General features: G+C 38.1%; 1 protein-coding gene and 1 pseudogene across 6 annotated transcripts in view; both read left to right on the plus strand.

Annotated features, from left to right (window-relative positions):
• LMNTD1 (lamin tail domain containing 1) overlaps positions 1-15,114 on the plus strand; it is a 486,089-nt gene that overhangs the window by 246,818 nt on the left and 224,157 nt on the right. The gene's annotated exons all lie outside the window — the stretch shown is intronic.
• LOC122892196 lies at positions 6,352-7,174 on the plus strand (annotated as a pseudogene).

Here is a 15,114-nt window from a genome sequence, read left to right on the forward strand (position 1 = left end):
CATTTGCTCTCAAAGTCCATGCCATTGAACAGCTTTTGTTGATGGTCTCTGTGGGTCTTATGCCTGTTCACACCATCAGGGCTCCTTATAAACATGAGATGGACTGCAGAACTTCATTTTGTCTCCCCAACTGTGTGCTCTTAGGCAAATTACTTAACCTCTCTTTCAGTGTTACCTGTAAAGTGGGGTTAATAATAGCACCTGCTTTATGATGTTATGTATAAGTTAAATGAATTAATATTTGTGAAGTGTTGAGAAGGGTACCCGGAACACAGGAAGTATTATGTAAGTTTGGTGAAGTGAAATGAAATAAATGAAAAGAATATGACATCTGAGAGCATCTAAGTTGTTCCTATGAATCTTAATTTGCTTTTCCCACTTGAGCATTTCTCCCCTTTATCTTTTTGAGGAAAGTGACTTGGTAATAAAACATCTCTGAGTGATTATAGATAGAGGTAGGAGGATCTTACTCTGTTATTGTATAGGCAGTCAGTTTTCATGCCATCTAAAGAAATTTTGAAAACCCCAAGAATGACATCATCATTTAAAACTTTATATAAAAGTTCCAAGTAATGATTAGATTCTCAGAATAAGAATTAGGAGAAGAGATTCATTGGTCAAAAAGATTCATGTGTGTTTAGAATAAGAAAATAAAAGGACTGAATATTTCACGCCAAATACAGTAAGTTGCCAAGCTCTTTAGGGACCACAAAGATATCCCCTTTCACCCCCTCAATATTTCTATGACTGCATCATTCCTGGCCATAGAAAACAAAATTCCCAGCTCCAGGAGCTGTGAAGTTAGAGTAACTACAACAGCCTTTAGGTGCTTTCTATGACCAAGTAATTCCTGGCAAGAGGCATTACATTTTTCATTGCTTTTATCCTTATCATTGACGATGATGTCATTTTGGAAGCACTAACTGAATATCAGAAAAAGATAAGCATTTTTCATGGGATCTGATGAAATCTTTCAAGTGAAAGGCCAGCGATGAGATGAATTTCTTAATTTGAAAAGCAAGCTAAATTTAATTGTTTCAGACTGTTTTCCATTATAGGCCATTGCTAACTTTTTTCCAAGAGTGCTTGCAATCACTTACTTTTCAGATCGGGTGCCCTGGAATAAAGCCAGATTAACTCTGAGCTGTGAATTTTACAAACGCTCTTGTTTAACCTATAATCGATTTAAATAGAGCCATTCTACAAAATGCAAACATGGTAATTGGTGCAATTTTATTTTTTTGCCTGAAACAGCATACAAGAATATGCTGGCTTTGACTTTCTGGATCTTAGCACAGCCAGAAGTCTGGCAGAATAATCACTGAAGTTCAAATTAGAGCCCCAGATGGAAACACAAACAGGGGCCACCACTGTGCCTTTTTCATGCTTCGAAGCTCAGTTCTGGACAGAAATGTGTTTCTAGTTAAAATGTAATCATTTCCAATTCCTTCTGATCACTGGATCATATTGGAAAGAAACAGCCTGAGGACTACAATTGCTTTTAATTACCACTGAAAGTTGATTGAAATTTTCATTTCCTTTCCATACATTTTTATTTTTATAGAACAAACAAGAATAAAATAAAGATATGGCCTCTTTATACTTTAAGTGTATTTTGAGAAAAATCTTTGTTTAACATTACCCTCTTTGAATTAGAATTTCTTTGTCAGGATTAGATTTTCCCAGCTTTCCTTTACCATGGATTGCCGAAAGAGCCAAGTCAGTTTATTATTCTTCAATGGTCAGGTTTAAAATTCAAATGGTTTTTTTTTTTGGTTTTTTGCTTTTGTTTTTTGTTTTAATTCAATAAGACTGAAGAGAGTTAATATGCTTCTCTGATCAAAGAATTTAAAACTGTAAGATACTTTGGTGAAGGTTTTCTTCCAGCCCCACCATGCTTCTACCTCCCCACACAATTTTAAAAATGAATGTATACCAAGATTATTGAAAGAGACAAGGTAAAAAACAAATGAATCAAAAAGCTAAAAAATACCCTCTCTCACAATAAAGCTTTACGGAATACTCAATATTTGATTTATATTAGTTTTGATCTTTGCTACAAATAACTATGCTTCTTTTTAGCTGGGACCTAAAACATGTATCATAAAACCTACCTAAAATTTTTGGGTGATTAGTGGCACCCAAATTCTGCTTAAAATAGGAGTGGATGGCAAATAGAAAGATGTTGCATGGCCTCACGTGGTTTGTTCTGTACTGTTTCAATTCTGAACAACCTGCATGGTGAAGTAAATGTACTTTTTTAATGCCTTTGTGATTATTTCAAGGTTTGTATCACAAAGATTAAAGAAAACTGTCTTAGGAAATTGTTTCTACTATAGAAATACCTGATCTCTAAAATGAATCCCATATTTGGGTTTCCCATGGAGACACTGGAAATGGAGGAATTTATGTGTATATCCAGTAAGATTTCATAAAGCAGTATGTTTAATCAATTCACAAAATGTTATTAAAAGTCTAAGCTGTGGAGTCCAAGATACCTAGGTGGTTCAGATCCATCTTACTAATTCTGTGACCTTGGGCAAATAACTCAACCACTCTGTACTTAAATTTTCTTGCCTGATAAATGGCTAATTATAAGCCCTCCCTCAAGAGTTCTGGAGAGAATTAAATCTGATAAAATGAAGCGTTTGGCACAATACCAGAAACATAGTTCTGGATAACAATTACAGTCGTTATGCTTAAGTATATGGCAGTACACAAAAAAAGAATACACTACTGGCCCTGCCTTCAGAAATATTATTTTCTCAGTGAGGTTTTGATATACATACATGAAAAGTTGTATCTATTGCAAATCAGATTATGAGTCAATGAATCAAATAAAAGCTTTAGTACTCGAGAGAGGAAGAACATGTTCTGGAATGCAGTTGTCTGATAAGGTTTAATGGGAAAGAGAGGATTTGAGCTGGACTGCAAATAAAATGTAAAATTCAGATATTAAGAAAGAAGGTGTAGTTTATTTCAAATATGAACAATGGAGGGAAAATAGTCACTTGCATGGGATTTTGTGGGATAGCTCTAGACCATTGAATATGTGCATTTGGCTAGAGTGGAAGGTCATTCTTGTCAGAGAGTGTTGAGAAGATGTGGAAAGTAGATTATGGATGTCTTTAAAGGCCCTGGAGTTTTTTGAGTAGGGGAATGAGATTGAGATATTAACAGTTGAGGAAGATTTATTTGGTTTCTTCTTGTTAGATGAGCTCAGGAAGGGTCAGAGGGAGGAAGGACCGTGGATAAAGAGAAAATTTATGTGATGAACAGAATGGAGTTTCATGAGATTGGAAAGAGAAGATAATGACAACACGAAGTTAGATAATGTAGTTTACAACCATCACCTAGTTTAATCCTCTCAACGGTCCAAAGAATATAGATAGACAGTGAAAATGATACAAGTTGAAGTCTAGTTTTCTGATTCTAGAACTCAGACACTTAACCACTGTGCCATTGTGCCTGCTCCATATGAGAAATTTGGTGCCTAGAAGCTCATGCATTATTTCCCTTGCAAGATATAGTTTCTTTTTAGATCAAACCCTACCTTGATCAATATTGTAGAAATAAAGAAAATCAACCAAATGAAAAAAAAGCAAAGCTGGGAAACCTTCAGAGTGGACAAAAGGAAAATGTTCAGGTGTGTCCTGATTGGAGGTTGTTGGCATGCAGAAGCTGCAGACTGGCTAACTAGAAGTGGGGCATCTTACTTGATTGATTAGGGTCTATACTTGACTTTCTCTGCCTGATCCTAAATTGGAAGTGGGGACAAGAATCAGGGAAGCTGTCAGTTATTGATCAAGTCCTGATTATTTTGGGCTGATTGTTACAAAAGTTCTTTTTTAGCTTCCTGAACTGTCACTAGAGATAGCAATCTGGCTTCCTTTAAGTCTGTCTTAAAGTTGGCTGGCTTTCTGGGTTGTTTACTGTACATAGAGGGGTTGGTTTCCTGGGCAGCTTGCTATAGGCTGTGAGTCCAAGTTCTATTTTACATATGGTCTATCCATTTTCCATTTGTATATTCAGTTTCTCAGTACCTTTTCAGAGCTTAGTTGCCTTTGAACTCCCTAAGTACTTTCTGATTCTGGTGGAAAAAAGGCATATTCAAGATATAAGTGCTAGAAATCTAATTGAAATTTTATTTGGGAGTACAAAATTAAAATTGAGTATGAGGCTTATAGACATACAATATTTTATCACAGAGCCAATAATATGCCTAATTTTTTTTAATATTTATTTGAGAGGCAGATAGAGACAATGAAAGAGAGAGAGAGCATGAGAGAAGAGAAGTCAGTGGGAGAAGCAGACTTCTGCTGAGCAGGAAGCCCGATGTGGGACTCGATCCTGGGACTCCAGGATCATGACCTGAGCCGAAGGCAGTCGCTTAACCAACTGAGCCACCCAGGCGCCCCTAATATGCCTAATCTACATGCGCCTGGTTTTATATTTTGACTCAGCTTCATGCCCACCCTCTTTCTCAATTCTCCCTTCCATTGCAGGGGAGGATCCTGGGAACTACATTTGTCAGAATCCCTAGCCAGCAGGTTTTAGGTAGGATTCTCCAATGAGAGGTTTTTCTTTGAAATATAAAATGGAAAAAAATTCTATTATTCCTCAGTGATAGTCATGGGCAGACAGGTAGCGATTGGGAGATGGTTACTGTAAAGTTTTACCAGTGACTTACACACATCCTCCTTTCTGAGAAACACTCACTTGGGTGAAACAGCTAAGGTCAATGGAGGTGGCCTTCCCAATATCCTTGCACTTCTAGATTTCCTGAAAGTTTGCAGGGGCTTCTTTGACATTTGTTCTCCTAGTCCCTCAGATGGTTTGGTAAGTCTTTAATTCCCAAGGTTAAACCCCATTTTGTTCAAAATACCTACAGTGATTTTTGTTCTTCTGACTGACCCTGAGGAATGATCAGGCGTTCTACCAAAACTAGGGATGTACACATTCTCTGAGAATGTTCTGGATGAAACTGGAACCTATTGTGAAATAGTGAAGACAAAAGAGAGGCACAGCCTGAAGATAGAAACAGACAGTTTAACATGCTACACTGCTGACTTTGAAGGTATAGGAAATGGGCAAGAACAGAGGAAACTCGGAGAAGGCAAGATATACAAAGAGAGATCCATGCAGTCCCTCATGTGAGTAAGAAATTAATTCAGCTGTTCTGGAATAAGAGCTGTTCTTCTTGGCCACTGTATAGCAGAAAGCATTGACTTTAGGATTGGTACTGTCTATTTAAGAACTGGAACACAGCTATTTTGAACTGGAGAGCAATGGTCTGAGGGAGGAGATCCAATAACACTATGTACATAACGGGAATCCCAGGACTGAAGCACTTCCATACTGGATGGTAGATGGACAGTTGGAACAAGGTCACATTGGTCAGCAAAACCAAAAGCGTGCCTTATTCAAAGGACTCGTCCAAGATGGGAATATCATCTTTATGCCAAATGAATACATAACATAATGTCTGAACTGGAATCACACTCGTACAGCTTGCAATGATTTTTTAAGCTTGGTACAAGGAGTCACAGACTTTCAGGAACTTTTGGCCAAGATGCGTACAAAACTAAATTATGCAGTAATGAGACTTAGTCAGTTGGAAGACTGTCTTAGCAAGATCTGCCAGGTGAGTCAACTTTTCTGCAGAGACCAAGTCTCTTGGGTTGATGGTAATCACTGCAGGAACTGAACATGCCGAATGGTGCTGTGGAGAGCCGAAGGACATCCTATCCCTCTCTCAGTTGCTCCCAAGACTCCCTCCCCATGTACATTGTCAGCCGGTGCTGTAAAGTCTGCTGACCAAAATGCATCTATACAGGAAAAGTCCTTGTAGAAGAGCCAATGGATCTTAACTTAGAGCTGCTGGGAATGCTGAGGTGGAGTTTTAATAAAAGTTACAGAAGCATGCGCTCCTTTGAACTGCTCAGAAAAGGGTCACATGCAGTAGAGGTTATAACTTTTGTGTAGACAGAGTTAAATGTGGTGAAAACTTACAATGCAAAAACTAGAATACAAAAGCCACTTGTGAGTGCAAGAAAAGTAACATCTGTGCCCAGAGAGACTCTGCCTGCCATGAGAATATTGATGAGTATGCAGCTCAAATGCATTACTGTCAATACTGCCAATACTCTATGTGTCATCTTGCCTGAATTACACCGCTGTGACTGTGTCCAAGGATACATATTTGTAGATGACTTCTCCTGTACAAAATGGGGTGAATGTGGCCACAGGCAGCACACCTGTGATGGGAATGCCATCTGCATCAATACTGTCCAGAGACACAGCTGCATCTACAAACTGGGTTAAGTGGGGAACAAGACCATTTGTGGGGTATTCTGCCAAGAGCATAGCAGATATGGAATATCATGGCTCCTAAAAAATGCATTTGTCCTCTGGATTCAAAGGAAGCCACTGCAAGAAAGATATTGATGAATGTACAGGAGGAATCGCTGAGTGCCACAATCATCCTTGCTGTGTTAACCTGCCGGGCTTGTACCGCTGTGAGTGCAGAAGCAGTTTTTAGGATGATGGAGTCCTGTATTAACACTGATGAATGTGCCTTAAAAACCCATACCTGTTGGAGTGATTTCCCTGGCCTCCATCAATCTGGCAAGTGAATTCAATTGTCTCTGTCTATCTGGGCTCTCCTGCCCTGGTGATTGTCCCAATGAAGAAGTGCAGTGCGATAGGCTGGTGTTCTCTCTGTTCCTGTGAGAACCAAAAGATAATCAGCCAGCAGATAGCTTGTCATTGCTGGAATCCAAATGCTGAACTTTTCTGTTGCCCAAAGTGTGACACCAGGGTCACAAGTCAATATTTAGATCTAAATGGACACAAGCTCTATCAAAGTGGAGACAACTGGACTCACAGCTGCCAGCAGTGCCAGTGTCTGGAAGGAGAGGTAGATTACTGACCACTTGCTCCAATTTCAGCTGTGAATACATAGCCATCTTGGGAAGGCATTGCTCTCCCCACTGTGTCAGTGACCCAGCTGATAACATTACCTGTGACATCAGAAAAACTTGCTTGGACAGCTGTGGCATTTAAAGACGTAGCATCTCAGTGTGAACATGGCTGGATATCATTGTACAACCTGCAAATGTAAGGATGGAATTTTGGAGTGTTTTCTGTGGATTTGGAGTGTTTTCAAAATTGAAGTGTTTAAAATGGATTCATCATCACAAGAGGAAAAATGACAAAATGACCATCTAATATAATGAACAGGAGTTGGTGTTTTTTATTACAGACAGTTATCAAAGTCTGCACTGAGGAAGAGGTTTTGGGAATGCATTCTGGACCTATCACTTTGTTCATTAATGCTAACATAGTCTAGATGACCTAAAGTGCAGTGCATTCAAGTATTTGGTTGTTAGAAGTTTCCCATGTTGTAAATCATTTTTCCCTAATCAGACCATTTGCAAATACATTTAAATGACCTCATGGTAAATTTTATTTTTGGTTTATTTTGTGTACAAACATAATAGAGACTCAAGATCCTTTTATTTATTTTTTCTGGACTTTTGGATCAAATTCTACAAATAAAATTGCCTATTGTGATTTTTGTCACCCCAAACAAATAAGATAAAAAACAAAAAAACAAAAAAACAATTGTGAGAAAAAGAGTAACTATTACAGGTCAACATATATTAGACTTAACTTCTTCTTCTTTGTTGTTATTGTTGTTTTAAGATTTTTTTTGTTTTTGTTTTTTTTTTAGGATTTTACTTATTTACTTGATAGAGAGGTCACAAGTAGGGAAAGAAGCATGCAGAGGGATAGAGGAAGCAGGCTCCTTGCTGAACATAGAACCTGATGTGGGACTCCATCCCAGGACCCTGAGAACATGAACTGAGCCAAAGGCAGAGGCTTAACCCACTGAGCCACCCGGGCACTCCATTGTTGTTGTTTTAAGGTTTATTTATTTGAGAGATAGAGAGAGCAGTGGTGAGGGGCAGAGGGAGACAGAAAAAGATAATCTGAGAATCTCAAGCCGACTTCCCGCCAAGCAGGATCCTGACGTGGGGCTTGATCCCATAACCCTGAGATCATGATCTGAACCAGTCAAGAGACAGACACTTGACCTACCCACCCACCCCCAGACTTAATGTCTTTTTTTTTTTTAGATTTTTAAAAATTAATTATTTTTATTAACATATAATGTATTATGTGCCCCAGGGGTACAGGTCTATGAATCATCAGGCTTATACATTTCACAACACTCATCATATCACAAACCCTCCCCAATGTCCATAACCCAACCACCATCTCCATTCCCCCCAGCAACCCTCAGTTTGTTTTGGGAGATTAAGAGTCTCTTATGGTTTGTCTGCCTCCCGATCCCATCTTGTTTCATTTTTTCCTTCCCTACTCACCAAAACCCCCACTATGCCTCTCAAATTCCTTACATTAGGGAGATCATATGATAATTGTCTTTCTCTGATTGACTTATTTCGTTCAGCATAGTACCCTCTAGTTCTATCCACTTCATTGTAAATAGCAAGATTTCATTTCTTTTGATGGCTGCATAGTACTCCATTGTATATATATATATATATATATATACACACACACACATATATGTATGTATATACTCCATTGTATATATATATATATATATATATATATATATATATATATATACACACACACCACATCTTGGTTATCCACTCATCTGTTGATGGACATCTAGGTTCTTTCCATAGTTTACCTATTGTGGACATTGATGCTATAAACATTTGGATGCTTTGGATCACTACATTTGTATCTTTAGGGTAAATACCAGGTACTGCGATTGCTGGGTCATAGGGTAGCTCTATTTTCAACTTTTTGAGGAAACTTCATGCTATTTTCCAGAGTAGCTGCACCAGCTTGCATTCCCACCAACAGTGTTGGTAGGACTTTCTCCGCATCCTTGCCAACATCTGTCATTTCCTGAATGGTTAATTTTAGCCATTCTGACTGGTGTGAGGTGATATCTCATTGTGGTTTTGATTTGTATTTCCCTGATACCAAGTGATGCGGAGCACTTTTTCATGTTCTGTTGGCCATCTGGATGTCTTCGTTGCAGTAATGTCTGTTCATGTCCTCTGCCCATTTCTTAATTGGATTCTTTGTTCTTTGGGTGTTGAGTTTGATAAGTTTTTTTTTGGATTTTGGATACTAGCCCTTTATCTGATATGTCATTTGCAAATATCTTCTCCCATTCTGTCAGCTGTCTTTTGGTTTTGTTGACTGTTTCTTTTGCTGTGCAAAAGCTTTTGATCTTGATGAAGTCCCGACAGTTCATTTTTGCCCTTGCTAACCTTGCCTTTGGCGATGTTTCTAGGAAAAAGTTGCTGCGGCTGAGGTCGAAGAGGTTGCTGCCTGTGTTCTCCTCAAGGATTTTGATGGATTCTTGTCTCACACTGAGGTCTCTCATTCATTTTGAGTCTATTTTTGTGTGCAGTATAAGGAAATGGTCCAGTTTTATTTTTCTGCATGTGGCTGTCCAATTTTCCCAACAGCATTTGTTGAAGAGACTATCGTTTTTCCATTGGACTTCCTTTCCTGCTTTGTCGAAGATTAGTTGACCATAGAGTTGAGTGTCTATTTCTGGGCTCTCTATTCTGTTCCATTGATCTATATGTCTGTTTTTGTGCCAGTACCATACTGTCTTGATGATGGCAGCTTTGTAATAGAGCTTGAAGTCTGGAATTGTGATGCCACCAACTTTGGCTTTCTTTTTCAACACTCCTCTGGCTATTCAGGTCTTTTCTGGTTCCATATAAATTTTAGGATAATTTGTCCCATTTCTTTGAAAAAAAAAAGATGGAATTTTTATAGGAATTGAATTAAATGTGTAGATTGCATTATATAGCATAGACATTTTCATAATATTTGTTCTTCCAATCCAGGAGCATGGAACATTTTTCCATTTCTTTGTGTCTTCCTCAATTTCTTTCATGAGTACTTCATAGTTTTCTGAACAGATTCTTTGCCTCCTTTGTTAGGTTTATTTCTAGGTATCTTATGGTTTTGGGTGCAACTGTAATGGGATTGACTCCTATATTTCTCTTTGTTCTGTCTTGTTGGTATATAGAAATGCAACTGATTTCTGTTCATTTATTTTATATTCTGACCATTTATTGAATTCCTATATGAGTTCTAGCAGTTTTGGAGTGGAGTCTTTTGGGTTTTCCACATAAAGTATCATATCATTGGCAATGAGTGAGAGTTTGACTTATTCTTTGCCAATTCAGATGCATTTTATTTCTTTTTGTTGACTAGTACTAGGACTTCTAGTACTATGTTGAATAGCAGTCATGCTAGTGGACATCCCTGCCATGTTCCTGATCTTAGCAGAAAAGGTCTCAGTTTATCCCCTTTGAGAATGATATTTACCATGGGTTTTTCATAGATGGCTTTGATAATACCGAGGTATGTACCCTCTATCCTTATATTTTGAAGAGTTTTGATCAAGATGGGGTGCTGTACTTTGTCAAATGCTTTTTCAGCATCTATTGAGAGTATCATACAGTTCTTGTTCTTTTATTAATGTATTGTATCACATTGATTGATTTTCAGATGTTGAACCAACCTTGCAGCCTGGAATAAATCCCAGTTGCTTGTTGTGAATAATCCTTTTAATATATTGTTGGATTCTATTGGCTAGTATTTTGGTGAGAATTTTCGCATCTGTGTTCATCAAGAATATTGGTCTGTAATTCTCCTTTTTGATGGGGTCTTTGTCTGGTTTGGGGATCAAGGTACTTCTGCATAAAATGAGTTTGGAAGTTTTCCTTCCATTTCTAATTTCTAATTCCTTTTAGTTCTAAATTTTGGAGAATAGGTATTAATTTTTCTTTAAATGTTTGGAAGAATTCTGCTGGGAAGCCATCTGAGCTTGGGCTCTTGTTTATTGGGAGATTTTTAATTGCTTCAATCTCCTTACTGATTATGGGTCTGTTCAGGTTTTCTATTTCTTCCTGGTTCAGTTTATATGTCTCTAGGAATGCATTAATTTCTTCCAGATTGTCGAATTTGCTGGCATATAGTGGATAATATGTTCATATAATTGTTTGTATTCCTTTGGTGTTGATTGTGATCTCTCCTCTATCGTTCATGATTTTATTTATTTGGGTCCTTTCTCTTTTCATTTTGATAAGTCTGGCCAGGGGGTTTTCAATTATTAATTCTTTCAAAGAATTAAATTTCAAAGAATTAATAAGTTTTGTTGATTTATTCTACTGTGGTTTTTTTGGTTGTTCTTTTTGTTTGTTTGTTTGTTTGTTTCTATTTCATTGATTTTTGCTCTGATCTTTATGATTTCTCTTCCGCTGAGTTTAGGCTTTCTTCGCTGTTCTTTCTCCAGCTCCTTTACATGTAGTGTTAGGTTGTGTACTTGATACCTTTCTTGTTTCTTGAGAAAGGCTTGTATTGCTATATATTTTCCTCTCAGGACCACCTTTGTTGTGTCCTACAGATTTTGAACAGTTGTGTTTTCATTATCATGTGTTTCCATGAATTTTTTCAATTCTTCTTTAATTTCCTGGTTGACCCATTCATTCTTTAGTAGGATGCTCTTTAGCCTCCAGGTATTTGAGTTCTTTCCAACTTTCCTCTTGTGATTGAGTTCTAGCTTCAAGCATTGTGGTCTGAAAATATGCAGGGAATGATCCCAGTCTTTTGGTGCTGGTTGAGACCTGATTTGTGACCCAAAATGTGATCTATTCTGGAGAATATTCCATGTGCACTAGAGAAAAATGTGTATTCTGTTGCTTTGGGATGGAATGTTCTGAATATATCTGTGATGTCCGTCTGGTCCAGTGTGTCATTTAAGGCCTTTACTTCCTTGTTGATGTTTTGCTTGGATGATCTATCCATTTCAGTAAAGGGGGTGTTAAAGTCCCCTACTATTATTGTATTATTGTCGTTGTTTCTTTGATTTGTTATTAATTGGTTTATGTATTTGGCTACTCCTATGTTAGGGGCATAGATATTTAAAATTGTTAGATCTTCTTGTTGGACAGACCTTTGGGTATGATATATAGTGTCCTTCCTCATCTCTTATTATAGTCTTAGGCTTAAAATCTAATTTGTCTGATTATAATGATTGCCACCCCAGCATTCTTTTGATGTCTATTAGCATGGTAAATTTTTTTCCACTGCCTCACTTTAAATCTGGAGGTGTCTTTGGGTCTAAAATGAGTTTCTTGTAGACAGCATATCAATGGGTCTGGGTTTTTTAACCCATTCTGATACCCTGTGTCTTTTCATTGGGGCATTTAGCCCGTTTACATTCAGGGTAACTCTTGAAAGATATGAATTTAATGCCATTGTATTGTCTGTAACGTGACTGTTACTGTATATTGTCTCTGTTCCTTTCTGGTCTACTACATTTAGGCTCTCTCTTTTCTTGGAGGACCCCTTTCAATATTTCCTATAGGGCTGGTTTGGTGTTTGAAAATTCTTTCAGTTTTCATTTGTCCTGGAAGCTTTTTATCTCTCCTATTTTCAGTGACAGCCTAGCTGGATATAGTATTCTTGGCTGCATTTTTTTTTTTTCTCGTTTAGTGCTCTGAATATATCATGCCAGTTCTTTCTGGCTTGCCAGGTCTCTGTGGATAAGTCTGCTGCCAGTCTAATATTTCTACCATTGTATGTTACAGACTTCTTGTTCCAAGCTACTTTCAGAATTTTCTCTTTATCACTAGCACTTGTAAGTTTTTGTTTTTTTTTAATTAGATGTTGGGGTGTGGACCTATTTTTATTGATTTTGAGGGGGTTTCTCTGTGCCTCCTGGATTTTGATGCTTGTTCCCTTTGCTGTATTAGGGAAATTCTCTATTATAATTTGCTCCAATATGCCTTCTTCCCCATCTCTCTCTCTTCTTCTTATAGAATCCCAATTATTCTAACATCATTTCATCTTATGATATCACTTATCTCTTGAATTCTCCCCTTGTGGTCCATCAGTCATTTGTCTTTCTTTTGCTCAACTTCTTTATTCCCCATCATTTAATCTTCTATATCACTAATTCTCTCTTCTTCCTCATTTATCCTAACAGTAAGAGCCTCCATTTTTACAAAAAGATTTTATTTATTTGACAGACTACAAGTAGGCAAAGAGAGAGGGAAACAGTCTCCCTGCGGAGCAAGAAGGCCAAGTTGGGGTTCAATCCCAGGACCCTGAGACCATGACCTGAGCCAAAGGCAGAGGCTTAACCCACTGAGCCACCCAGGCTCCCCAGGCCTCCATTTTTTACTGTACCTCATTAATAGCTTTTTTTTTTTTTTTTTAATTTCAGCTTGGTTAGATTTTAGTTCTTTTATTTCTCCAGACAGTATTCTCTAATATCCTCCATGCTTTTTTGAACCCCACTAGCACCTTGAGAATCATCATTCTGAACTCTAGATCTGACATATTACCAGTGTCTGTATGGATTAGGTCCCTAGCCATCAGTACTGCTTCTTTTTCTTTTTTTGTGTGTGCGGTGAGGTTTTCTGCCTTGTCATTTTATCCAGGTAAGAGTATATGAACAAGAGAATAAAATACTAAAAGGGTGGCAAAGGCCCCAGAAAAATGTATGCTAACAAAATCAGAAGAGACCCCAAACTGGGGGAAGAAGAAAGGGGGTAAAAAGAAATTTTGGAAAAAAAATGCATATATATATATATATATATATATGTATTTTTTTTCCAAAATTTCTGAATATATCATTCTAGTTCTTTCTGGTCTGCCAGGTCTCTGTGGATAAGTCTGCTGCCAATCATATATATATATATATATATACACACACACACACACACACACACACACACACTGGTGAGTAGAACACAGCCACCCATTTGATTTTGGGTGTATTTTGGGCTCTTAGAAGAAACAACATCCCAAAATTTTAAAGAAAGAAAAACTTATATATGTATACACAAAAATGAGGGTAAACATGATGAAGGGATAGAATATGACTGTAATGATGAAAATTTTTTAAAAATTCTAAAAAAGGAATTGATAAGAAAAGTTGGTTGGTAAAAGAAAGAGGAAGAAAAAAACAGGGAGATAATGTGCTCAGGCTGAAGACTAGAACAAATCCCTGTGCTAGATTTAGGGTATATTTTGATCTGTTAGAAGAAATTGTATCCCAAAAATTTTTTAGGAAAAAAAACCCGTATATATACACACAAAAAATAAGGTTAAATACAATGAAGGATACAATATGACTATAATAATGAAGGTTTAAGGTGTTTTTTAGGTTTTTTGTTTGTTTGTTTTGTTTTTTAGAGAGGTATTGTTAGGATGAACTAGTTGAAAAATGTTAAAAGAGGAAAGAGGGAAAGTTAAAAAATTAGAATAAAAAAATAAAAAAAAATTAACTTCGCAAGACTAAAGGATCATGGGGAGAAAGCCATGAATTCCATGCATTTCTTTCCCCTAGCTGTGGAGTTTTGCTGTTCTCCTTGCTCAGTGAACTTGGTCTTGGCTGGATGTTCTTCCTGATCTTCTGGGGGTGGGGCCAGCTGTAGTGTGTCTCAAATGTCTTTGCCTGAGTCAGAATTGTACCACCCTTGCCAGGGGCCAGGCTAAGAAATCTGCTCAAGTTTGCTCTCCAGAGTTTGTGTTCCCTGAACGCTTTCCGTAGAACTCTGGAGGATGGGAATGAAAATGGTGGCCTCCCAATCTCCAGCCCAGAGGAGCCAAGAGCTTGGGGCCCCACTCCTCAGTGCACCCTCAGAGAAAAGGGGTCAGTCATTCCCATCTCTCTGGTCTCCAGCTGGCCTTTGGGTTCACCTGGCCTGTGGCTGAGTGTTTCTGTCTCTGGCGCATGGCCCCATTTGAAGCGTCCAAACCCAGCAGATTCCTGCCTCCAAAGGAGGAAGGTGAGTCTCCCTGGATCTGCCACTTGCAGGGTCCCTGCTCAAAGAGCAGTGGTCCGACTGTGCCGCAGATCTAGGTTTAAGGTAATACCAAGTTGAGAGCTCAATCCTCAGCTCTGTCTCTGCAGCTGGCTACCCTGTTCTGATACCTGAGAGCTCTGCCACACTTAGTGACCCCCAATCTTTCAGTGACCCCGCAGGTCCTGAGACCACACTGTCCCTGCGAGGGCTCCACCACAGCTTA

This window comes from Neovison vison, chromosome 12, assembly GCF_020171115.1.
Source record: "Neovison vison isolate M4711 chromosome 12, ASM_NN_V1, whole genome shotgun sequence".
NCBI classification, from domain to species: Eukaryota; Metazoa; Chordata; class Mammalia; order Carnivora; family Mustelidae; genus Neogale; species Neogale vison.